This window comes from Paralichthys olivaceus, chromosome 15 (genome assembly GCF_024713975.1).
Source record: "Paralichthys olivaceus isolate ysfri-2021 chromosome 15, ASM2471397v2, whole genome shotgun sequence".
NCBI lineage: Eukaryota > Metazoa > Chordata > Actinopteri > Pleuronectiformes > Paralichthyidae > Paralichthys > Paralichthys olivaceus.
Window position 1 is genome coordinate 7,685,367 of NC_091107.1, and position 26,018 is coordinate 7,711,384.

Below are 26,018 nucleotides of genomic sequence, written 5' to 3' on the forward strand. Positions count from 1 at the left end.
GCAAAATCTAAATTAAAAGCAGTGTAGCGTCAACATTCAGTCCACAGGTACATACAATATGCAAGCCTGAAGCCAAATACAGTGGAGCAGATGCAAATATGATAACAGCCCAAGAAGAGTTCCTGTTCAGTGTGTATCTCAGCAATTACACATAATTATACATTGATTGCTTATTAATTTGTGCACAGTAGAGCAACAAGTAACAGTTTTCTCTTACTTGTTAAATTTGTGAGATTGCAAATACGAGTGAAGCTGAACTGTCTACGTCAAGATATCAGAGCTCAATATGACACTTTCAAATCTAATCAGTGTAACAACCACATATCCGTCCATGCATCCACACATTATCTCTCTTTGTGCCAATCCAAGCTCACATAGGGACGAGGAAGCTGGAACCAGTGAATGTCTGAAAGGTAATATATCTAAAAAATGATATGGACTTGTGTATCATGTTTATTGAACAGCTCCATCTTGAACCACTTTGCTTATCAGCATTTTCTACGATACTCCACTGCTGGAAACAAGGAATTGTATTACATACATACAGCATTATGAAGATCAAACTCTACCTGTCATTTTTGTTTATGGACTCTAACTTGATTATAGTGTTTTAGAATTTCAACTGCAGGCACTGTGTACAGCTCCTGCATACATAGAAATGTTATTCTTCCAGAGGCGTAATACGTTGAGAACAGTATTTATTGGCAGAACCAGCATTAAAGTGTAACAGCCTCAGCCACAGTGCAGGGAACAGCTGCCTATAGTTGTGTTTTTACCATGTGGACATTTGTAGCTGAAGGGCATTTCTCTTACTCCTCATTCACATATATTTGCATTCTAATGCATCACTTCATTTACCTTTTTTTTAGGAGACCAAGATTTGCCTTATATGAGCTCAGGACTCTTTACCCTTGAGGTCTGCACACAAACACAGAAACACACAACCACTCAGACTCACACACACACACACACTGCTCTGCAGACACGTGCCAAATGCAGAAAAACAGGCATGCAAACAAACGGACCTTTACGGGTGGTTAGACAAGTGACTCAAGTAAATGTCAGTATGGAACCATCTCACCTTTAGGTCGGTTTGATTTCAGCTGTTTACCTCAGCTCACAAATACAGAACACGCCAGAATCAATTAGGATCCAGCCAAATGTCACATTTGGTGGGGATGCTTAATGAAACTTGGCTAAATGATAGTCTGGTTCGCATCAGATTGATTATCTGTGTGTGTGTGAATGTTTAACAATCACTCTGTCCTGTTGTTGTTTACAGAGATTCAAATCAATGTTCAGAAGGAGACAAATGTTACAGTCATTCATTTTGATAAGTGGGATTGTTTGACAGTTTTTTAGATAATTCATCGTCATAAATCATCAGTAATGATTCTCTCTTTCTTTATCTTGGTAAATTAACTTTCGTGTGTTAAAATCCTTGTCAAAATTGCTCCAAATTTTAATTGGAAGACCCTTTACATTACAAATACCCACCATATTGGATCATGTGTAGACAGACGTTCACACTTAAGATGTGCAAAGGTAATGAAAATGTGTAACAGAGCCCATCAAATAACAGCCCAAGAAGTGCTCAGGAAAATGTGATTAGTTTGGTCTGAATGCTGGTTACACTTGGTAGTAAACTGAAACTTTTCTAATATAACACACTGATAAATAATCATCAGTGGCTCATGACGACGCAAACAACTTTTAATTAGACCCACCTTCTCTGTGTATTTCCATCTATAGCGTCACAGATAATGCCGCTGTCTGTCAACAACTGTTTGTGCTTGCTGATAATCGTTTGAGCTACGACTATCAAACCACAGGCCCTGGACTGATAAAGAGTTGGTGGATATCTCATAATAAAATCTCATTTCGGGGGGGACTCGTAATCAGTTCAGCGAAGCATTGGGGAGTTATTTGTCTGTTGCCTACATTTAAATACAGCAAAACTTTAAATAAGTAGCTTCTACTTCACTCTGGCTTGGTTTGTGAGCATAGCAGCAGCAGCATAAACTGTACTTAAAGAAAGGGAGTCAAAGTGAGAGCCACGGGCAAAACAAAAAGAGGAACGTCAAAGACACCATTTAAAATTTGAGTACACTGAATTGAGGGCTAATTATTTGGCTTTCACCCCATTGAGAGCCTTACCCCTGCTAAACGTTGACACCACAAACCTAAAAGAAAAAGTAAACTGCCTCATGTCTATGGACAAATGAGACACTTTAACAACAATTTTGCCAGCGGTCCCTCAGGCCATAACTCCAGCCTGCTCCCCAAACATCTGTTATACCCCTGCTGCTCAGTAGATCAAGATCTATGGCTTCTCACAGGCTACTAGGACGAAGTGACTTTTGGGCCACAGGGGTGGAACTGGCTGTGCTGCAAGAGAATACTTTGTCACTCCACCAACGGAGCCTCCTGTGAGAGGTCATAGACAGAGACTCCTCATTCATCATTGGCCAGGGATATATAGGCAGTCGTGGAGCACAGGTTGGGTTCCGTGAATTATTTCATTTTTTGGTTTTGCCTCTGTGGAGAGAACCAATAAATAAACTAATATACTTTCAGACTTAAATTGCACATGATCACCTGCAGGATAGGTTTTAAACCCTGCCTCCTCAGTGTTAGTGGATGGGACATGGACCAAACTAAAAGCTCAAAGTACATGTGAGTTTTTTTTCTTAAAAGATGTTTTTGTCAATTTAGGTAGTTCCTTTCATGCTAATGTTTGTTAATGTTTATGCTAATTTCAGTTTAATTTGTAATTTGTATGATACAAACAGGTGAAACACCATGATTGACAGCTGGGACTTACTCGTGATTGGTTGAGATCGAGTATTGGCAGGATCTCGATACCATGGCCCAACACATGTTCACTACTACTGCTTCTCCAAATGATTACAACTCCAAAAAGACAAAGAGTGCATCAACTGTAATTCAGATATTTTAGTTTCATTATTGCAGAACAGGACAAAGGAAGACAAGTCATCCATTTTTATATATTCAGTGCATGGTGCCAACACTAGCGTTATCTGATTAATTTTTAAATGAGACTATTGGGTAAAATATTCCTGTAATACACGCAGCAAAACACAGATTGTGAAGTGTTCCCTGCAAATTGTTGGTATAAAAAATGAAGATTTGAACTTCCTAACACTGGTGCATATCCACTGCAGGAACTCAGCTTGTGTCCACCGAGACCAGTCTCTCAAGAAATGCTTGCAATCGGAGTTGTTTTATGTGTCTGGAGCTGAAAGATGTACTAGCTTGTTGCTTTTGAAGCTTGCCTTTTTCCAAAGAGAACCCCCCCTCTGAGGGAGTGATACTTGGGGACAGTGCTATTTTATGGGATCTATGATGTATGGGCTTGTGGCTGTGTGAGCTGGATTCCCTCCCCAGAGCTCCCCGTGTGGTCTGTGTGCTGTCACAAACTGTGACAGACTATGATCATACTTTATGGTGAAGAACAAAAGAAGACATAGCGCAGTTTTAATTGACCAGTTTATTGCTGGGTGAAATGGAAGTTCCTATATGGTATCCTGAGGTCTTAATATTTACTGTCCCCTGATCCCTCCAGCAGGTAACCATGGGCATCACCTATATTGGTCCCTCTTCCTTCATTTTTACAGTATCCTCATTTGCTGTTTGTATTTCCCTCTCCTCATTTCTTTTCAGCTTCTCCCTCTCCACCCTCTGATCCTTCTGCATGGCTCTCTCTGACTTTCTACCTCTCGCTCTCTCACCCTTTCTCTGTTCTGTCTTGTAGCACTATATTTATTTATGACTTTTCTTTTCCCTATAGATGTTTGTAGGATCATGAATATATATCTTGATCTCTCCAGCAGCGGAGTTCAGAGTCTGCAATCCTTCAAGAAACAAGAGATGAATAATATTTTATGTTTTGCACATAAACACGACCAAACTCAAGAAGGAAAACTACGTAGAATCACATTTGACAGACACTGGGCTGAATTTTTAGAGCTAGTTTGTTACTTTAAAACAGTTTCTGGGGCCTTCAGAGAAATTTTGAGTTTGAGTTGGTTTCAATGGTGATTCAGGGCAGTAAGGCAGCTGTGGAGGTTTACTGTGTGTGTAAAGTATTTAAAGCCTCCCTGTCATTTAGAAATAATGTTTATACAGAACTTATCTGCAACACCAAATATGACTGAAGGAAACATAATTGCTACCAGATTATGTTTCTTATAAATGTAATGAGGATGTGTTGTTAACATTTGTCAAGTTGCAAATATGAAGAAGCTGAACAAGAAATGTTTACAGGGAGCTTATTTGTCCTGTGCCAAGGTATCTGATCATGTGGTGCAAAATCTACTTGCAGTGACTTCAGCGTTATTAAACTTTTATGTGTAGGCACTCAGAGCACTATGGAACGATTGTGGTCAAGTTTAATGCACAACAGGATCACAGTGACTTCAGACACAAGAGTTACATTTAACAAAAAGCTTGATCTTTCTCTAACCAAAGTGCTATTGTTACCTGAGCCACAGACACGATTACAAGCTTCCACCTCAAACATCACCTTCTTGTAAACAAGCTGATTGAAGACCAGACATGCCTTCGCATCCTGAATCATCAGTAAGGGTTTCATTGTGCATGAAGAGAGGGGTGTTGCAGCAGTCGAGCAGAGAGATAACCATGCCCTGCACCAAGACACGTGTGCGTCACGAAAGGCTTGATTTTTCTTATGTAGTGTGGTACAAAGCTGTAAGACACAACATGGTCACAGAAGGACAGCTGGTCATCAAAAACAAAGCTTCTTCATGACCTTGATTGGGGTGAGAGGTAAAGAGATGCGTTTGATGTTGATAGATGCTGTTAAATGTGGTTTCATAAGGGAGACAGTTGGGCCTTGGTGGAGGTATGTGCTCTACTGAGTGTTACTGTAATGTTGCTCAGAGGCTTCGACTGGGCCAATACTTGACTTGCAATGAACCCTAATGAGACACCCCCCTACAAGAGCTCAGTGTCAGTCCAAATCACAGGCGAGTGCAGTGTGATTCATAGCTATTGATCCCTTTCGTGTGTGAAACAAGCAGCAGATAGAAGAAAAGTTTCCATTGTCTGCTGTTGATGTGTGAACCAGGCTGTAGCAGCATGGTGCTTCTTTTCATCTGCACCTTCTCTATCTCTATTTTTCTGTGTCTCACCCCTTGTTGTTTACTGTTTTTCACACACACACACACACACACACACACCAAAAACAGTCTGTCACAATTCAGCCTGCTTCACCTTTACGTCATCCCAGTCTCCATAGTTTTTCCCAGTTACCTCACTATTTCTCTCTCTTTCTTTTTTCCTCATATTCCCTCTCTCTATCTGTTACTGCTCTCTGTCCCTCATTCCTTTCCTGTTGCTTTCTTTCATCGCTGCCTTCATTTATGGACTCCACGGTGTTCTTTAATTTCCTGCGCATGAAAGATTCATCTGACTGCTTTAATAATTAATAAGGGAAGCACAGTTGAAAAGTGCAGAAGACACCCTTAACTCTGGCAGCAAGGATCCGAAAGACAAAAGAGAGTAATATCCCCGCTCTATCTGTCCTCTCCTCTTCTCTATTAATCTCTTTCCCTCTGTCAATATCTCTTTCTTCTCTGCTGTTACAAAGCATCCTGAGCTTTCACTCATGATGCCACCACACTGACAGGTAGTTGTCTTTGGTCTGGAACTTGAAACAGCTCAAGTGGGATTTTTTAAATGAAAGGCTCAGACATTTCCCCAAACAGCCCAGCTCTGGGTTTTTAGCAAAAATGTTACAGAAGAAGGAGTATGTTGTGCATTTTTCAGGGAGTAAAAGGTGTGGATGAATCCACCTTTTATGCAGTATTTACAGCACCGAGACAGAGAATAACTCAGACACTGTGGGTCACTGAGGTGTTTTCAGTTGTTTTGAACTGTGGTGCTCTGCAGTGACACAGAGAAATAAGATACAGCGGTGTGTGACTAATACAATTGTCAGCGGGAAAAGTGCATTATTGGTTTTCGTGGATTTTTGAAAAATATGGAATATGACCAGCTTTTTCTTGAACCTGTGAAGACCTAAGGTGCTGAATAAAAACACACTCTAAAACGACCTCCTAAAACCTCAGGGTTTTCAGAAGAGCTGAGAGGTGCCAACATTTACAAAAACTTCAATTTATCTTCGCCTCAGAAGCAGAAAGAGACATAATTACAAGTAAACATTTGCCTTACATTTTAAATTAGTGCAGTTTCCTCAAACTTCATGAGCAAAGCCAGCAAACTCGACGAGATTCCCCTCCCTCCTCCTCCCCCAAAAACATGTCTCTGACTGGCTGTGGCTTGATCGGCAGGAACGTTGTCTGGGTCTGAATCTTCTTTATTGTTATTTTCATTGTTTTCCTCAATGAAACACTGTTGTACTCTCAGTTCACTTATCTGGTGGCTTAATGCAAGTGGACAAGAAACAAAATAGTGTTGCTGTCCTCTTCTCCACACAAACAAACTGCCCAAACGCATTTGGCAAGAACTTATTCCCGTACACTTAATGTCTTCCAACACTTATCCTACTTGGACAGCCCAGAGGACACCTGGAGAGCCCCCCCCACCCCAAAAGTCTGACATCCTCTTCTAGCAATTCTTCATCCCAAAAGCCTCCGTCTAACGCTGTTGTGTTCCACCTCTGCTGTGCTCCAATACCCCAGGAGTCTGACAACATGTCTTTGTCACCAACAACTTCATCCCTCTTGCCATTGTTCCCCTTGACTACAATCTGCCCAGGGGATATACTGAGAAGACAAATAAAATGCAGCCAACTTTATATATTTATACGAAGGGGGTGAATATAAATACATCCACATCCATGTTAAGATTCCCCTCATGCTCTCCAGAGGTCTGGATGATCATTCACAGCAAACTGCTTTATTTATTTATAAAGGTGTATTTACTGCAAGTTGTGTAATCTTGTTTTTCAGAGCTGTCATTGACCTCCACACTCTGCTGAACAAGAGGAGAGAGAAACCATGATGGTGGGCTGGTTGATCAGATATATTGGAGTTATGACAATCCCCAAATATCCTATGTTGGAACATTTTATACTTTTCTAAAGGTTATACTTTATAAAGGTCTGTTACATACTGTAATTATTGGCCCCATTTATACGTTGCTATATGAAGGTGAGTTTGATTGTTCTTTTTGTTTTCTTTTTTCACCTGTGTTTGTTTATTAGCAGGATTATGGAAAAACTCCTGAATGGATTGACATGAAAATTACCAGAGGGATCAGGGACGGATGACGTAAGAACCTGTTCAATAATTTCTGAAGAAATAATACAGATAAAATACAATGGAAATAAATCAGGCATATACAGGGGACTGTCTGGCTTGGCGGTGGTATGAGTTCTCTGAGTGCCATTCTAGTTTTTTGAAAATATAAAGGTTGTTTTCCTTCAGTGCTGACTTTAAATTTCACTGTGAACTTTTAATAAACCAGCCTCTCTCCGCCCTCCGCACCGCTCCATTGATCATCATTAAAATGAAATGCTTGAGGAAACTCCGATGTCTATGACTACTGTGTGAACTATGCTGTGTATATGCATGTGTATTATACAATGAGCCTGCATTAGGGGGACTGTCAGGGAGAATTTGCCCTAGAAACGCAAAGGGTAAAGCAGCTCAGAAATACATTTGATGCACTACATGCTCCACGATCATCCCATCAACTTTGCTCAGTGTTGCAAAAGTGGGGAAAAGAAATATTATAAAGTGATTTCATTGGCATGCAATATGGGATTTATGGAAAAAGCATTCACTCATCAAAGCTCACTCATGTTCATTAGATCTGGGGGGAGATGGTGAAGTAATATAGACCTCTATTTATATCAAGCAGAGAAGGGACAGGGACAAAATCCTTATGTGACTCTCAAGGCATTGAGGATTTGTTGCGCCTATTAGCCTTAGCAAAAAGGGACACAGAGTAAAAACATTTTTTCAAGGTTTTGTATCCGGCCCATGTTATGGAAGTGAAGAAGAAAATGACACAATCTGAGCTACAGCCAGCCATTTTCTGTTGATGAGATGTTTCATGCTTCTTTAAGCACAGATTGCAGAATAAGAGTCACGTTGTGTCCTCCAGTGCTGAGGGAAATGATTGTGGCCTTGTGGGCAAAGCTGCCTCAGAGTATGGAATGAATGTGCCAGTGAAGCATACCACATTAAGATGCTATGGACCACAGCGTGCACTTATCCTGCTGTTTATAATGCCCTTTGGTGTAGTAGACTCACAAAGAGCTTACCACAATGACGGCGCACCATGACAGGCAGTTAAAACGCTCGGGGTGTGATAAATCTCCTCCCAGCAGACGGGAATCATTGACCTCGTAACTTCATCTTGTCTTTTCCCTCCCTTCAATCAATTTTTCTTACATATCTACTACTATGCTGAGTGGCTATATAAATCCTGATAGAGCCCATTATATTATATATATATAGCAGTGGAAAACAAATCCTAACTGTGGTCCCAATTGTGGAAATACACATATTTCCATATAATAACCACATATGTACGTATGCTGTCTGATGGTGCTTATTGTATAGCGTGGTGCATTTTAACACTGATGACAAAGACTTTTTTTTTTTTTTTTTAATCAGAGTGGGTTTACTTTCTCATTTATAATCACTCTGACCAAAAAGGCATTAAAGTACGCACATGTTACATGATAAATTCAAAGTTTAAAAAATGCATACATTGACACAAGTTCTGGAAGTGGAGAACTGTTTTTACACAATCCCATAAAAACCCTTTTAATTTTGTTAATTTCATAGTGTTTGTAGAATACATTATTATTTGTTGTGCTTAACAATGACTCATATATGCCAATATGCCTGAAATATGCATGATTATAAGCAACTAGCTAATGGTTAATAAATGAACCCTAAAACAAAGAGTTTATGTTTTTGAAAAGATTATGGTGTCGGTTTAAATAAATTAGGTCAGAGGGGTCATGATTACAAAAATAAATGAGGTAAAGGTCATGGTTAAGGGAGTTGATTGGCAGCTTTGCATGTGAGACAAACAGCGGACAACCATTAGCCCATCGTTCACTTTGGCTGCTAAAGGTCACTCAACAATTGAACAGACTCTATGGTTTAAATAATACACAAAAGCACCTTGAGAATTACTCGGTTTAACAGCAGCTTATAAACTTCAAGGAGTTAATGGCAGATGTAGATTTGTGTTTCGTGTCAGATGCTGTTCAGTACAATAATTACTAGTATTAAGTTACTCTTGCCACAGAGCTATGCGGTAGGTTCTAACAGTTTAAGTAAAACTCTGCCAGTTGCACATGTAAAGGAAACAGAGCCACATTGTTTTCCCATCAAAATCCAATTTCCTTCTGTTTCTTAAGTGTTTTGCTTAATACTGTGGAGAAAATGTCTCGTTACTAATCAGTGGAAGTGCTCACATTATTTATGAATGTACTTTAAGTCTAGTTAATTTAATGATGAAAATTGTGCCATATTAAGGAAGAACTGACTCATACCTTCTCTGTTGCCAATTGTATTTCAAACTTTATTTTTATTTATATAAAACTGCTTTACTTTGTTTGACACACTCGGTCGGTTGTTGTTGTTGAAACGCTGCCAATTAAAGCACAAAGGGAGCATAAATCCAGCACGCCGGAATCTCTGGTACCAGCTCTCACATTTCCCATACTGTATGTCCTTGTTTGGGAAAGATAAAAATAACATCTCAGGCAGTTCCAGTGCTGTGACTCTGCTGGGGAGCTAAACAAATATGATTTTGTGATGACTAAGAAGTAGCTGTTGCCTGAGCTCCATCAGCTCCGCCAGTCTTTTGATCTTTTCTTTGTTTTCTTCTCCTTCTTCCTTTCTTTTCCCCAAACAGTTTGTGGATTTGAGACCTTCAGTACGACTCAAAGTCATTTTGCTTGTAAATCACACACGCCTGAGTTGTACCCAATGCTAAAGTGTATCTAACAACACAATAGCAAACAGTGGTCTGAGGAAGTAGTCTAAGTCTTGTTGGCACCACTGTATGTGACAAAAGAAATGGTGTTACTCCATTAATTGAGTTCACTTCGTTTGTGTCTGTAAAAGTCCTGCAGTAACTGGAGCAGGTAAAATGAGAGAGGAGGACGATATTTTCTACATTCGTTGGAGGCAGTTGACCAATCACAACAGAGTGGATCAGCCGACCAATCACAGCAGACTTTAAGAACCCAAATTAAAATGATGAACCTGAATAAGAGAATAACATGTCGTCTTCAAAAAGATTACAGTTGGTGTTGTGGGATATATCAACTGTCCCTGTGGCCTGAGTATGTAAGTGATGACAGCAAGTGTAGGTTCAACCAGTTCTGCTACAAGTCCAAGAGGAAGGCTGTATTTGTTTTGTTTTTTAATTTTGTTCAAAAGAATCAAGAATAAAAGCCAAAGAATGAGTTCCATCTTCTATAAACGTTTCTTGTTCACTCTGATTATTATCCAACACTTCAGGTATCGTTAGTGCAGCGATCAGCACTGTTGTTCTAGTGTGTTTGTCTGTTTGTTGACCTCCAAACGCTGCAGTACATAGAACACAAAGAGTGTTCAGCAGAAAGTTGAAACACTATTGTTCATGTCAATAACCCTCCCCTGGGTACTGGCCGTGAGATTCAGACAATGAGAGAGTGGGATGGAGGTGGAGAGGCTGGGACAGACGGGCGGGGGAAAGGGATTGGATGGAGGGAGCTGGGGGAGGACAGGAAGGGATAGACACTGGGAGAGATAGAATAGGGGGGGATGGACAAAGCTGTCTGATTTGGAGCATTCAGGTCTCAGTGCTATTTGATGAAGATAAAGTGAAGCGTTAAAAATCAATAATCTGCTCGATATGTCCTCAGAAAGGTTTGACCACTGGGTCCCCAACCGAGGGATTCACTTGAGATGCGGGTTGAATATATTGCGAGACTTTCCAAAGCTTCAGTCAATTTCAGTCCCGCTTTGGCAGCTACCAAGTGAAATGAGTGATAAACCTGAGCAAGTCACAATCTGATATAAAGGTCTAGAAGCAGAAAATGAATGGATTAAAGACTAAATGAACTACAATGCAACTAAATAAAATGAATCAGAAAGGTACAAGAGAAGAATCCAGTAGAATTAATTTGAAACTTTTAGCATGAAATTGAAGTAAGGTTGAATCCAACAATAAAAAGTCTAAAAACCAAAACTGAATTTACCAACACAGGAACACATTTTCCTCCAGTAAATCTTGATTTATTCAATTGAATGTTACAAACACTGAACTCTTATTCCTCACCAATTAAAATCGACGAACAACCACGAAAATAATTGCAGTTTATTATTCTCTGAACCCACAAAATGGCATTTGTCACATTAGTGTGATTGTTTTGTTTATTACACAAAAGGACAGTGCGGTTTTTCCACCAACATTGACCTTGACATTGCTGTGACATCGTGGTCGTCTCCCTGACAAGCAGAATATACCACAGGGAAACGCATCCTCTAACAGTATGTCACTAGATTGGTGGTATAGCCTCTTAACAGAGCCTCTGGACCGTGGACATGTAAACCAAGTATTGATCTGAATAAAGGAGACTGAATTGAAGCTCATAATGGCCTATCTGAGTCGAGAGGCCATAAAATAGGATGATGAAGCTGGGATAAGCTCAGGGGACGTTATGAGACATGAGGAGGAAGGATGGTGTGTGAAGGTATGCATGTAGTTTACGTGTGTGTGTGTAGGTATAGCATATCATACAACATTTCACAGACCGGCACGAAAGAGAAATTTCTCAAAAGAATAAATCCCCGGACACTTAATGAGGTCTCCTGAGACTTGGTTGCATGGAAAATTAGACCATATACCAATGTATGTGATGTTACACTTGGTTTCCATGATTTTTCACTTCACTGCATTCATCTCATCTAATTAACACAGTTAGGTTTTGATTTCAGCTGGTTCCCACTGTCTTAGTTCCAGTCCCTCAGCTTGTCTATCTGAGGCCATTTCCCAGAAAACACTGCTACAACACTTTTACACATGATAGCATTAGTCAAGATCATTAGTTTGGAACAGATGCATATATTGATACATTTATTTTATTCTTTTTATGATCAAGATTGCTAATTCTTGTGCTGACCTTAGAGACCGATAGAAGCTGAACAGTGATGACAGTCGACACCATCGCAAAGCTCAAGTAAGTGGGTGTGCACGTAGGGAAACACCATAGGGCAGTCCAATATAAAAAAAGGAATTGTTGTCTTTTAAAACATGCAGTTATCATCCCAATGGTTATGGCAGGCCACTGACACAATATCAATAATTGTCATAAATATACAATATAAAATTCAATTTATTTCAATATAAAGCTGATGTACCGTGTAAGCATATGAGGAAGTGTATGACATAATTGATCGGCCTGTTTTTGAAAAATGAGTTGTAAAGACGATATCTCTCATATTTTAAATAATCTGTCACACTACAGGCTACATTACTGTTGAGGTATTCTGTCACGATTATGCAATAATAACACTTAATACTTGATGTTCACTGTTTGTAAGTACACAACTCTTGTACGTTTTATGAGTCTGATCATAGTTTTTCATATCATAAAGAAATGAATGGGAACCAGTGACAGACCAGAACTTCTTAAAAGCTATAGAACATTTATGAATGTAAAAACATTTAGTGTAAACCACTAAAGGAAAATTACATTTTAAATGGATGTATCACGCATGAACAATGTGCAGCTTAACCTTCTGCTTTACTATGAGATGAGGGTCAGTCTGAAACCTCGTAAGTGTTTCTTTCTGCCTGTGAAGTTAAAAAATGTGACTTACAACCCAGAATAACATATTCAGACCATGATGTATGAGTCTGGGAGAGCCTCCGATTAATTTTCCATGCCAGGAAATGTGAAGGTGCCGTGGCGTTCGCACATTAAGCGGAACTAAATGAAATAATGCAGACATTATGGTTCATTGCAACAACTTGGTTCCATATCACCTGCAATCTATTTTGGCTAATCAATCTGCCAGCACTTCAAAAAGATTAATTATCCAGGTCTCGATCTTTCACAATCAAACCCCAACTGCACCGCACCCACCCTCTTTCTACTACAGAATGAAAGCTGTTCAGTACTTGTACAGGATCTATATCATTAAGTCTCTGTAACCTAACTGGAGGGCACCGTTCAGGTTGTGACTTGGGCAGCTTTCACAAAAACATAAAATCAATAGGCATCATGGAGGAGGACGTGAATCAGCTTGCCTGTGTGCTACACTTTTGTGTTTATAAGACACTAAGTTATGTTTTTTTTAAATGTTTAAATTATGTGACTCAAACTTTGAAGCAGCAGAGTCATTTTTCAAGTTGAAGGGTGTTTTCATGCAGAGGGAGGTGACTCTTGTGCGCTCATGTTTAGGACCACTTTAATAGTCAGGCTTTAAGATCACTTCTGATCGATAGGTACCAGCTCCTGTGAAACGATTTTCATTGAGGTGCTTGGCAGCTGAGAGAAAGCCATAATTCAGGTTTGACACATGGCCCACAGGTTCTGGACAGAAGCTGTATCCATACTGAGTCTAATGTGATGTTTATCCATGAGTGATGGATCGGTCCATTTTTCAGCCGTGCCAGGACACGTTGTCTATGTCACAGGCAACTATCTAAACTTTTGTTATACGAACATGGGCACTAAAAACTAGTCAAGTAAAACGATTATACCAGAACATTTAGTCAATAATGCATATGGATCACAATGCAACATGTGACATGACAAAACATTTGAAACTGTTAGTGAAGTTTTAAAAGGATTATGGTAGAAAACAGGCATAAACTCAGATACATGTCCAAACTGTGTCCTCTCATGATGAGATTGCAAATATCTGAAACTCATGAGCCATTCGACGTATTATTCTTCCTTTCATTCCTCTTGTGATGACTTTGAGCTGCAAGAGGCAGCTTGAACTGACATATTTCTCTTTCCTGTCCTCTACTTAATTTAATGCACATTACTCACTTCATGTTTAATCTCTCTCTCACTCTCTTAAGGTTTAATCTACCAGTTGTGAATCTAACCTGTATGTCAAGCTTTCTAGGTGTCAGTATTTAACATCAGTATGTGGTCAGTTAGAGTTTAATTAAGTTTAGGAATAAGCAGGGGATGATGTTAAACAATTATTCCATCATGTGACGATGGTGGAACGCATAAGGTCGAGAGATCCAGTTCATGTCAGACAAAATGGGATTTGACTTCGACATAATTGTTAAAATCTTGTCAGCGTGGTCGAGAAGCTCAAAGAATTAAGGTTGCTGTCGCTAAACCTGCAGATGGGGAAGTATGCAGGAATTGGATGTAATGGCATCACCTCTAGTGGCCCAGAATAGACTGCACTGAGTAAAGTAAGCTGCTGGATGGTGTCATTGTTGACTTGGAAGAATCCATCTGCATGATGGAGCTAATGTGAAAATGCCGCTCCTGCTGCCCCACCTGCAGAATTTACTGCACATGCAAAGCATGCAGATGTTCCCAGACATGATTTGGTGTCACTGCAGAAACAGTGTGTACACGTACCACATCACAAGCACTCCTCATCAACCACCAAGTCAACACTGATGGAGGCCATAATGAGAAAGTGTCACAGTTTGGAACACTGATTACTTTATTTATGCCCAATATAGCATTAATAAATCTCTCTCGCTCCTTTAATCTACGTCAGCAGTAAATCAGCCAGTGCAGCGTGTGAGCTGCACAGTTATGACCCATTACATCTGCTTGAAAGCAGCAGTATGTAATTTCCCTTTAAGCCTCATCCTATCACCTGATGTGAAACAATCACGTTAGCTGACTGTGTAAAGGTATTTGTAGTTGAATCAACTAGGCTGTGGTAACTAACTCGCCTCTTACCTGTTATTTCATTTTGGCTGTTTCTTGCATCGGTCTTGATCCTCTGTGTGTTTCCTGAAAGGAAAAGAACAGAGAGTTCAACAAAACAATTATCAACAAAAGAAAACAAAAGCAGAAATCATATGGGATATTGCAACTTAGCAGTGGTGCCTAATGTTACATTTTTGGAACAGGGTTCGATTCTGTCACATCAACATACTGGAGTGCTTTAAAGCACATACTGCAATAGGTTTATGGTACCAAATAGGAAGAAGCACAAAGGGATCTACAGCCTCCAGCAGCTGTTATTACAGTGAATGTTGGATAGAAGCCTGGATCACATAAAACTTACTGAAAATTGCTCTCAAGTTGTTGATCTTTAATTTGGTGAAAATAGCTACAATTCACCAGCAGCAGGAAGAATAAGCACAAGCTAGCAGCCATTTGACCATGGATCTGCTGAGGTATTTTAAATGGATACACAATATTGCTATGACGATGACATTCATGTTTCTAAGAATTAAGTAGACATGCTGTGATTCATTTTCCCCTTCCAGATACGGATTCAGATACCTCTATCAGCCGGTATAGAAACTACAAATGAATGTGCTTTAAAGACACTGAATCAGATCTCGGAGATTTGCGCACACTGTATTTTCAGTAGTATCAAAGGGATTTTCTGATTTGGATATGATATCATCTCAAATAACCCTCAGTTTTCTTGTGTATAGTTTGTTCTCCTTTGTTTATCTGGTTTATTGGAGCTCAGACTGTCCCCATGTGTCAACAGCAGAACTAAGGATATGGTGAAAATAATAATTGTATATATTTTAGGTGGATGCTTCTACCTCTCTTTTCATCTCTCTTATTTTCTTGAAACTCACAAACAGGAGGTGGATCAGACAGTTTGTTCAAGACATACAATAAGTGCAATCGAAAAACACCTAAAGGGATGTTTGAAAAAAACATGTTATGGTACTCACACCTGTGTAAAACCTGGGTCAAAGATTTGTTTAAACCATGCTCCGCTGGATTGACATTATACAAGCCACTGACTCCCTTACCAGCCTCACCTCTCATCTCTTTTCATGAGTTGGAGAGCACTTAAGCAGATGTTCCCTGCCATCCTGCTTTGCTTTCACTGTCACACCTGCCACGGTGCCTCTGCAGCTGTTTCCCTGGCCTTTCAAACGGCACACACAACTCTGCCCATTCCACCTCTGTTGGGTTTTCGGAGGGAAGAGATTCAATAAGAGTTTCTCGGAGGAAGCATCCAAAGAACATGTTAGTGGGTCATTGAAACTAAAGCTTTGGGAATGATTCTGCTGTGTACAGGTGTTGCAGAATGGTTTCATGGGAATGGAAAAAAGACAGCAGTTTCTAATTGGAGTGAATAGAAAAGTGGGATTAAACTATTTCCTATGCCCATTCAAGCACAGCTTCTAACTCGTCTCGTTAGTCAAGTCAATATCGTTGGGGAAAATCTCTCGGGGAGATGTGCATTTCTTTGTTTTCTTTTGGACCAATTAGAATGACTGATGACGATCGAACACGGGGCAAGGATTTCGACAGAGTTTAACAAGCAATTAAGGGAGCGGCAAAGTACAGAAGAAAGAAAGACATCGAGCAACACCCTGACACTAAACATCATGATTCCGAGGAGACACGCACTCAGTTAAAGAATGAAATTGATTTTTAAGGAGTCTAAGGGTTGAGTGCCTTTATTTAACTTTTCGTCGATTGTACATTTCAAAGAACTAAACCTTTACACTGACTTTTAAACGACGAGTGGAGGAAATGCTCTCTGTTTAGAAAAAGAAAAATGTAATTGCTCAGAGTCATTCAAGCAAGCAAGTGCACCTGGCATGTATCGTGTATCCAAAAAGCACTTAACTCGTGTCACTTCGCTTTCTCCGTGACTTTTGTGTGCAGTTACAAAGCTGTGAATGGATGTATTCTTCCAACAGCAGCTTTCACTGCCATTTAATGTAGTGTAATGGATTGTCAGCGAGATGAAAAGCTGGTTTAAAGGGTGGATTGATGGGTCAATCTCACCTAATCCCCACACCATATGAAAACCATTAGCATTAGTGTGGGTAAAGCCAATTCATCCTTTACACACATATGTATATGTACACGGAATACTGGTAGAATCTGCACATATATATCTGTCAAACAGCATGTGAACATATGTAAATGCACATATTAAATACATAAGTCACATAGACACATACATGTGAAATATCACTATAATCTCTACAAAGATCATATATGTTTGTCAAACACATTTTTTCAATATAAATAGGTAACTGCTCAGAGTGAAGCATAAGTCTCAGTTTAGAAAAATTATCCACAAAATTTAAACTGTGGTCTGTTTGCTCTATACAGAGCAGTTAATGCTATATAAACACCTTTATGTGGTTTTACTTGACAGGACGTGTACGCAGTTCATCTTATTTCTGTTAAATCCATCCAGTATAGATGGATGTGGATGTATTTGCACTGATAACTACACATAAACAACTCTTTTTGTTTTTATGTTCCTAACAAACCAGACAGCAACTTATGTGTGATTCATGAGGGGCTTTTACACACATTTATGAGCAACGCATGATTTTGAACCCATGAACAGAAACAGGGGCATGCGGAGTCCCAGTGAATTTATCAACATACATGTGATGCATATATTGAGCATATGGTATTTTCATCTGTGGCAGAATGGACATATGTATGTGCCTGTGGCATGTGTACAGTAACACATGGTAAAAAAAAAAAACTCTAACAAACACAAAAGTGGCAGCGTTTTGAAGTTCCTTTCTGTGCTGTGGTTTGAATCACTTGTGTGACGGCCCCTGCCTTAGTTAACCTATTCTTTCATGTGATGCAGCAGGTAACTCGTGGACGGAGACTCTCCTAGTTGGAAGAATATGGGCCCGGTGTTATTCCTATAAAAGCCCGTCCTCCTGGCTGAGACACTCGCTCACTCATACTGTACATCCAACATCATCCCCATCGCCCCACACACGCTTCATCCCTGCCTCCACACACACTCACCACTGATGACAGTGATGAACACACCTCATTTCCTCCTTAGGTTGTGTCCTGTTCGTTGTCTGTTAATTGTATTGAAATAAATGACGTATTTCTTTGGCTTTCAACCAGCGTCTCCCTCTTTTTCTTGCTTCACAGCTGCATGAATTAATCTGTATGGGCCAGCTCCTACAAGTTCATCAGCACCACTCCAGGTGGAAAATATTACATTTTAAAACCTTTATAATGATGGGTCGTTATTTTCCCTTGGGATTAACCAGATAGCGTGTCATGCCACAATATGATATGCTGCTATTGAGTGGGAGGAAAATGTTATTACCTATTGAGAGAAATATGATATGCTCATTTACCTAAATTAAACTTTATATTGTGCAAATAAGGAAGATGTCGCATTGATGCGGCTGAAGTCTGACAACTCACTTCCTCCGGTTTTCACATGGCCTCTCTCTAAATGTCACAGCATGTGCAGGCCTGTGCCCTTTTCTCCCCCCTGAAATCCAAGACAAGCGTTGATACACATTGCCCTGGTACCACTTACCGACACTGTGGTATTATAACAGAGAAGAAAGTGGTGTGAAGCCCTTTGGGACTCCATGGCATTCTCCCACAATCTATACACAGCTGTTTATTTTGTTGTGACAAAAAGAGAACCCAGCTTTTCATACTCTGGATCGCCGTCACCTTACCGCTTGTAAAACTTCATTGAATCAGAGTCTTTAAATAATTCAGTCTCATTGGTTTATGTCGTTCTTTTCCCTCTTATTTTCTCCAGCTGCTGAACGCCTCTGTTGTCTCATTTTTTTATGTTTCATTCTCACTCCCCCCATCTCACTTCTCACATGTACAGACCTCTTGTTTTCTCATACAGCCTGAAACCCCTGGCTATCGGTGTGAGAAGGAAAATGTGACTTGTCCATGAGTTGTGTTGTCCCAAAGAGGGGAGGGGGGGGGCTTCCCTTTCCCTTTAATGAAGCCAATCAGTTAATTAATGAGTCTCCAGTGTGTTGGTGTGTTTGTAGGAGGAGCCACTGAGCGTTGCATGTGGGTGTCAAGCATGCATGAGGGAAATGCTAATGTGACAGTGTTCATGTGTGTAATGAGGTTGGGGAGTTGTGAAGAAAAATGCACAGAGCTTGTGTTCTACTAAAGACAGTGGATGTAAAAACAGTGAGGACACTGCATATGATTCATGTGCAGGGAAACGCAGGTTCAGCATTAAGATGATGGCTCTGGAAATAAATAAATAATGAATTAACAGGTGCAAAGACACGAGTTCCCTTCGTGTAATGACCCACTTTTTTGTGATGAATGGTGCACAAGTATTAAAGGTGTGTTTTAGCTGGAAGCTGGGGGCAGCTTCAGGCTAAAGCCATTTTTAAAAAAATGGCTACCCGCAGTTTGCCTTTCACACATGCACAACACAGCGGGAGGGTTTATGCTCAAACTCATTCACAACAGATACAAATCCTCCGTATCATTCAGGCGAGAGGTGAGACAGCCGGGTGCAACAGTCAGAGGCAGGAAGTGACATATTAACCCCGTTGTGATTTTCTTGACAACACAGACACCTGTGTCGGTTCTTATCAAAACAAACTCTCAACACATCTTCGCCGGTGTCTTCATGTATGACGCCTGTTTTTTCACACAGAGATATTTGTTTTACTTTTCATTTTTGCAGCTGTCCTACTTTAGAAGCAGTGAATGAAGCTGGGATCCCCCACTGTGTTCTCACATCAACTTCTACTGGATTTAGACGGACATTATACTGGAAGGCCAGATGAATAAAGTCTGCAAAAACTGCTTAGCGTCTCACTTGGACGTTTGCGTTCACACATGCACCACCTTCAGAGAAAATACAGAGGAACTGTGGAGTTCAGTGCATTTCTGAAAGCAGCATAGTTGGAGTGATAGACGTAGACATAAATAATAAACAAATACATTACAATTAATTCAGACTATCCATTGATTATTGAACATCTGATGTGCTGGTTTACCCTCTAAAACGTGAGGATGTTCATTAATTGTGATTATTACTTTTAAACATTTGATGATCTATCTATTACTTGATTGAGCTAAAGAATTGTCAACACATTTATTTATAGTTAAGAATGTTTGTCGCACAGTTAATCCTTTATCACATTTTAGATTTCTGCTGTGTCCACAGTGCCCTTGAGCAAATCTCTGAACCCTGGTTTGGTCAGTACCTCATTACAGATAACTCTCACAGATTTTTGCAGATAATTCTTGCTGACATGGCCCTTTAGTGACTTTGTCCATGGATGTGTCCGTGCTAGCGCAACAGTATCAATGACATTCATGTTATCAGTTTGCATAGTGTGCAGCACACCAAAGGACAAATCCCTAGAGAAAGCTACAGAAAATCATTTGAAACAAACAAGTGCGGGTTCAAAGACGAGAAGCTTTTAATCATTCTGCAGTGGAGTGAAAAATGCCACAGTTTAAACAGTCCTGCTGGGATAACACTTCCAGGCAACAATTCATCCTCGAGTTGGCATTCGTCCATTTCCCACTCAACTTGTGATTGAAGAGCTCAGTGTGTCAGAGGGTCTGAGGAAACGCAGCCACAGAAAACAAAGAAAATCGCAAATAATGTAAATCAGCGGTAAATTTAACTGAGAGGCTGAAGCTTTCTTTGTCTTTTTAAATTGAGACGTGCAGATGCTCAGATTAGTCAAACTCTAATAATTGAAGCCTGATCCATCTAATTATTTCATCTAATTTTCTCAGATGTTCTCATATAGGTTACGTAATCACGCTGTGACATTGTTTGCCCCAGCAGTTTGTACAGACACATTATATTCTGCCTCTGCAGCTTCTGCTAAATTAGGATATTGAGGATTGCAGTAATTTAAGCAGCTCACCTCAGAGATAATCTCTTTTAATCATTTGGAATAATCTGATCAACAAATGATCAAGTTATTTCATGGTCCCCAACGAATCAAATAAATCATATAATGTTATGATGATTAATTGTGATGACTTCTGTGTGGGTTCTCCCCGTCTCAATCACCCTCCCTTGGTTTTTTTCACTTCTCATAAGCCTCAAACAAAGCATCCTTGTTTTTAAAATAAAAAAACAGGAGTGACGCTCTGAAGCTAATTAGGGCCACATTACTTATTTAAAGGTAACTTGTTTATGTGAGAGCAGCGTATAAATTATCCAACAGACAATGTCTTCAGGGTATTTCATTGAGGAGAGCTTTATTATCAGCGACTGGTGAGGGCGATTTAATGGCATCCCAATTATTTTCCTTCGGTCCCTGCTGTTACCAGTGCCGGCCAGAAGCAGCCAGCAAGCACCCATTTGGAGAGGATAGGGACTTAGTGACACTGATCCCCGGTGGACAGATGTGCCTTTTATTTGGACCAGGAGATGGTTTTATACTAAAATGGGAGCCTGTGCGCTAACGGGTTCGTCTTTTTTCTTTCTAATGCAGCTGCCAGAGCTCACGATGCTCAGACAGAACCTTGACGTTAACCTTAAGATCGTTGCTTTCTTCCTTTGATTTCTTTGACAGTCATTTTAGCTTAATAAAGGCCTATGATTAAGTGGATACTTTAAATGTCCATCATGACTCAAGATACTACTATGACTTGCACATTTCTGGGTACTAATGAGGTTTCCATGTGTCATAGACGCATTGCACTAGAATGTATTATCTCTCTCAAAGAACATTATCATTCTCAATTTCTCCCTTTAAGTGAGCGCTGCAGTGAAAAAGCAGGAGCACTCTCTGTCTGCAGCAGATAAATACTTTTAACTGTTGCTATAATAACTGGCTTCCTTTTGACTGGATGAGTAATGCATTTTTGTGGTTTCACACCTTCAAGTCTGAACCACTGTCCCATCTAAGGTTCATTTGTTTGTAACATTGTTTACATTTGATCCAACTAGTTTTGTTTTCTCATTGCAAATTAGAACTTTACTATATTTTACATTCGTTTGTGTGTCTGACGTTGGTATGTTGATAATTCGGCAGGTAGTAGTATTTACATTTGAATGGAGGAAATGAATGAAGCGGTTAATTTTGTTAATTTCATTATTATGGTAATACTACTGGTATCAACGACCTCAGGCACTCAACACTAATTCAAATGCACCGAATCAAACGTCCTTTTTGTTCAAACATGTTCTTTTGGTCGGGGGCAACTCAGTTAGAATCATGGCTTCCGCTTCTTTTTCTTCTTCTATTGTTTAATGCTTAATGTTCACACTTCAATCAAACCCAACAATGGCTCGGTTTGATGGGACTGAGACCACCTCTTCCGGTTGGACACATTTTTTTATTTGTTGGTCCAAACCGTGGTCCGAGGCACCTTTCACACCTGTTATTTTGGTCTGGACTAAACTGAAAAGTCCAAAGGTCAGAGACAGATGTGAAAGAACTATTAATGCAGTTTAATCATCAGTGGTTAAAAAAGTATTTGATTTTATCTCGGTCTCACTTTGTTCACCCAAGTGTGTGTTTGTGTCACATCACTGAACTGCTGCTGTCACAGCCTCAGTGACAGATACACACACGCTCTTGACATCGTTTTTCTGATACTGGAGTGATTAAAGATGACATGCTTCAAATTTTCCTGCATCTTCTCTGAGATCTGACAAGTTTTGGTTTTTCGCACGTAAGTGGGCAAGTTTCTCTCATCTTTTCATCTCCATCTACCTCTCCCCTGGAGTCACCTGGCTTTGTGTTCTCTCGTTCTCTCATGGCCACCTGCTCTGTCAAAAATTCCCTCCTTCTCTCCAATTCTTTCCATTTCATCAGAAGACTTCTGAGGTCCTCCAAACAGCTGGTGCTGCATCTGCCCCGGAGCAGAATAAATCGCACACATGCACTGCAATGTAATTATTCGGGGAATATTATATTTTATATATTATATTATACTATATATCGTAGCAATATTATTTAATGCGGTGAATAAATTTCTTAGCGACCGCAATATCACGTGTTCCCCTTTCGACATGCTTGATGAATGCATTGTAATGTGGCGCTGTGGTTTTATCGGGTGTTTTTCTTTTCACTACCTCCAATCTACTGTAGTTACTGTATTACATGTATTTTTCTTTCTCTCCTTCTGAGAATCCATCTTTGCGCAGCCTCATCTATTTTAAATTCACTGTACTACTGTTGGTATGTTAACAAAAGCACATTAGCAACCATGACAGCTGAAACACAAGGCACAAGAGATGAATTAATCAACCATGTATGTAGCATTGCCAAGGTGGCAAGGTCCCAGCGCTGTGTGAAAATCACAAAACACAGACAATTACCTAAAACACAAATTCATCACAGAGCAAATCTGGTGGCCATCCGCACAAACACCACTGACAATTAGAAAGGACCACAGAGATCACTCTTAATAGGTTTTTCAACAGATTGAATTTATGCTATGGCCGGGCTTCTTGCCAGTGGTATTTTTCATCAGAGAGTGTGGTTGAGTGTATTACAGAGAGAGGAATGAATAAAACAACATCAATTAGCACCAGCCGAGGTCAGGTCTCTTTAATATCACTGCTAATTTTCCTAACTGGGCAAGTATAGCAACTTTTAATTTATGTTGAAAGGTACTTACATTGCAGTTTTTTTTTTGCATGCAGAGCTTGTATTTTATTTTTTCTACAAAAAAACATGAGTCAAGCTTTTAGCCTGTGCTGTTCAAACAGGGCATTTGTTCAGCTTTTTGTCCTTGACAATGTCTGTCTCAAAAAAACGTATCTAAAATAATATTTTAAGGACGATAACTAACCCTTTTGCAATAATATGGACAGACACATCCTGACAGAGCAAAAACCAACATAAAAAGTCTTCATTCTGATGGGATGAAGCCTAATCTCACAACAGATCTCCCTTCCTTGGGTGTTTTGATGATTTGTACTGTATTTCACTCATGTTCCGATGAGCTGCCGTGCATTATGCAAAAACTCCACATGACAAAGTAAATGAAATGAATGCAATACACTGCTACATGTTCAAATCAATGCATTTATGAATGGTTTTCAATAATGTAGTGACAATGCTGCAGTTTTAAAAAGAACATACATATCACTGTCAGTAGCATCTGGACTGACGCCTATTTTTCCAGCTATGATTTGCTCCATGCAGAATTAAGACTCACTAAGGGTGGAGCTGGTTTAGGATGAACGGGACTAAAGCAAAAGAAACCACAAACAGAATTTAGAAAACTTAGAAATAACATCACCAGTGTGTTCGACTGCTGAATGAGTGAAACATTTATCAACTGTAGCTTTTAAGATTCCATTATTCCTCTTTTGCTTTTAAAAAGTGGATATTTATTGTCTTAAAAACATAAAAGTGTTTTTAATCAGCTCAAAAACGCTTCACACAGAACTACACTAACATGCACATTGCAACTGCCCTTCATTGAGACTGATGGAGCTGAGTTAGTACCAGAAGTTTCTCTAATAGAAACACGGCAATGAGCTCAGGCTGGCTCATGTGTAAATCAAGCTGAGTCACTGAGGGTCTGTTTCAGCCTCTGTCTCAGGTATTATTGAATGTGGAGAGTGTTAGCGACTGCCACAGCAACACATGCAACACCTCTGCTCCCTTTACCTTGTTAGTCTCAGTGGTACAAATACTTTCCTCACAATGTGACAGAACAACCTTAGCAACTGAGGTCTGCGTTGAATCATATTGATCCTCCACACGAAGCACAAACTCTGTCAGGAACATTCTGTAACATCTGCTGGACCATGGATTCAGCTAAATATATAAATGAAGAAAAGAGAAGTGAAGATAAGCGAAGAGGCCTAAATTAAATAAGTAACAGAACCCCACTGCTTCAGACCCCACTCTATCCATTCCTTTTAATACTGAGCTGTCAGACCAAACATAATGGCTGTCATATTAAGGACGGATCAATCAATCACCGTCTACCCCCCTCTGCTGCATCCAGAACCTAAGTATAGTTGACTTGTGCCACACAGACCTGACAGAGTATGTGGCAGTGAAGAAAAGATGAGCAGACATGGCAGAGAGGCCAATAATCGCACGGTGACGTCTGGGTGGTTGTTCTGTTAATCACTGAAAGAATTTCCTCCAGACACACACACACACACACACACACACACACACACACACACACACACACACACACACACACACACACACACTCTTTTGGATGTGATGACAGAAAGAGCAGCAACACGACTGAAGGATTTTAGGAGGGTGGGGGGCGGGGCGGAGATTCCGTTCCTGTTCCCTGTCAGGCTGCAGGAGGAAGCAGAGGAAAGGAAGCAAGACAGCGTGATTGAGCTGCTGTGACACCCACAAGGTCAGATTCCTATGATGGCAGCGTTCCGAGAGTGACGGAGATTCCTCACATCTAAATTGACGTCTAACTATCTGGTGCATGCCCGGCTAGGTTTGATGCATTGAAGCAGAGCCCCAGACGGCCGCGAATTTCGTTTCCACGTAACTCATAAGTAAACCAGGAGGGAGGAATACAGCTGAGACAAACATGTAAAAAGGGAAACATGTCCTCCCCCACAAATAGTATAATAATATATATAAACATGTGAAACTTTAACACCACCCACATCTAATACTCCAATACTGCAGATGCAGTAGTAAATACTATAATATAATATATAATCTTAAAAACTGCCCTCAAGTTGTCCTTGAATATCAGGTTCTTAAGATAAAAATGCATTTTCTGAGGTCCCATTGAGTCCAGCTGAACATTTGGACAAGATTTGATTAAATTCCCTGAAGAAGCTCTTGAGATTTCATGTTCACATCAGGTGTTGAGGTGTAATACCACTGTACTAATACTTGACTTTGCTGTTTCTTTGGTGTGTTCAACCCATGCAGACCCATTGAGGACTGAACCTGCACCCCCTGTCTCTGATATATTCTAATATTCTGATATCAATCAAAGGGTTGTCTTTGAGCCAAAAACATATACACTTCATAGGGAGTCCATGTCCATGCAGTTTGAACAAGGGGATTTAATCACTAAACCCTTTTAGAGAGAAATATGTGCTGATGCACTATCCATTTCAAAATACCAGCTTTTAGGGATTGACCCC

At 40.0% G+C, this 26,018-nt stretch overlaps 1 long non-coding RNA gene across 4 annotated transcripts in view; it reads right to left on the bottom strand.

The window, feature by feature from the left end:
- The window catches only part of LOC109635834 (uncharacterized), a 278,978-nt gene that overhangs the window by 149,802 nt on the left and 103,158 nt on the right, over positions 1–26,018 (bottom strand). For 3 of the 4 annotated variants that reach the window (XR_011246189.1, XR_011246188.1, XR_011246191.1), the window contains exon 3: positions 14,915–14,968. This is a non-coding gene — a long non-coding RNA (uncharacterized lncRNA). Of the gene's footprint in view, positions 1–3,518; positions 3,876–14,914; positions 14,969–26,018 lie in introns of those variants that run through there. The other variant, XR_011246190.1, reaches the window with a different exon arrangement.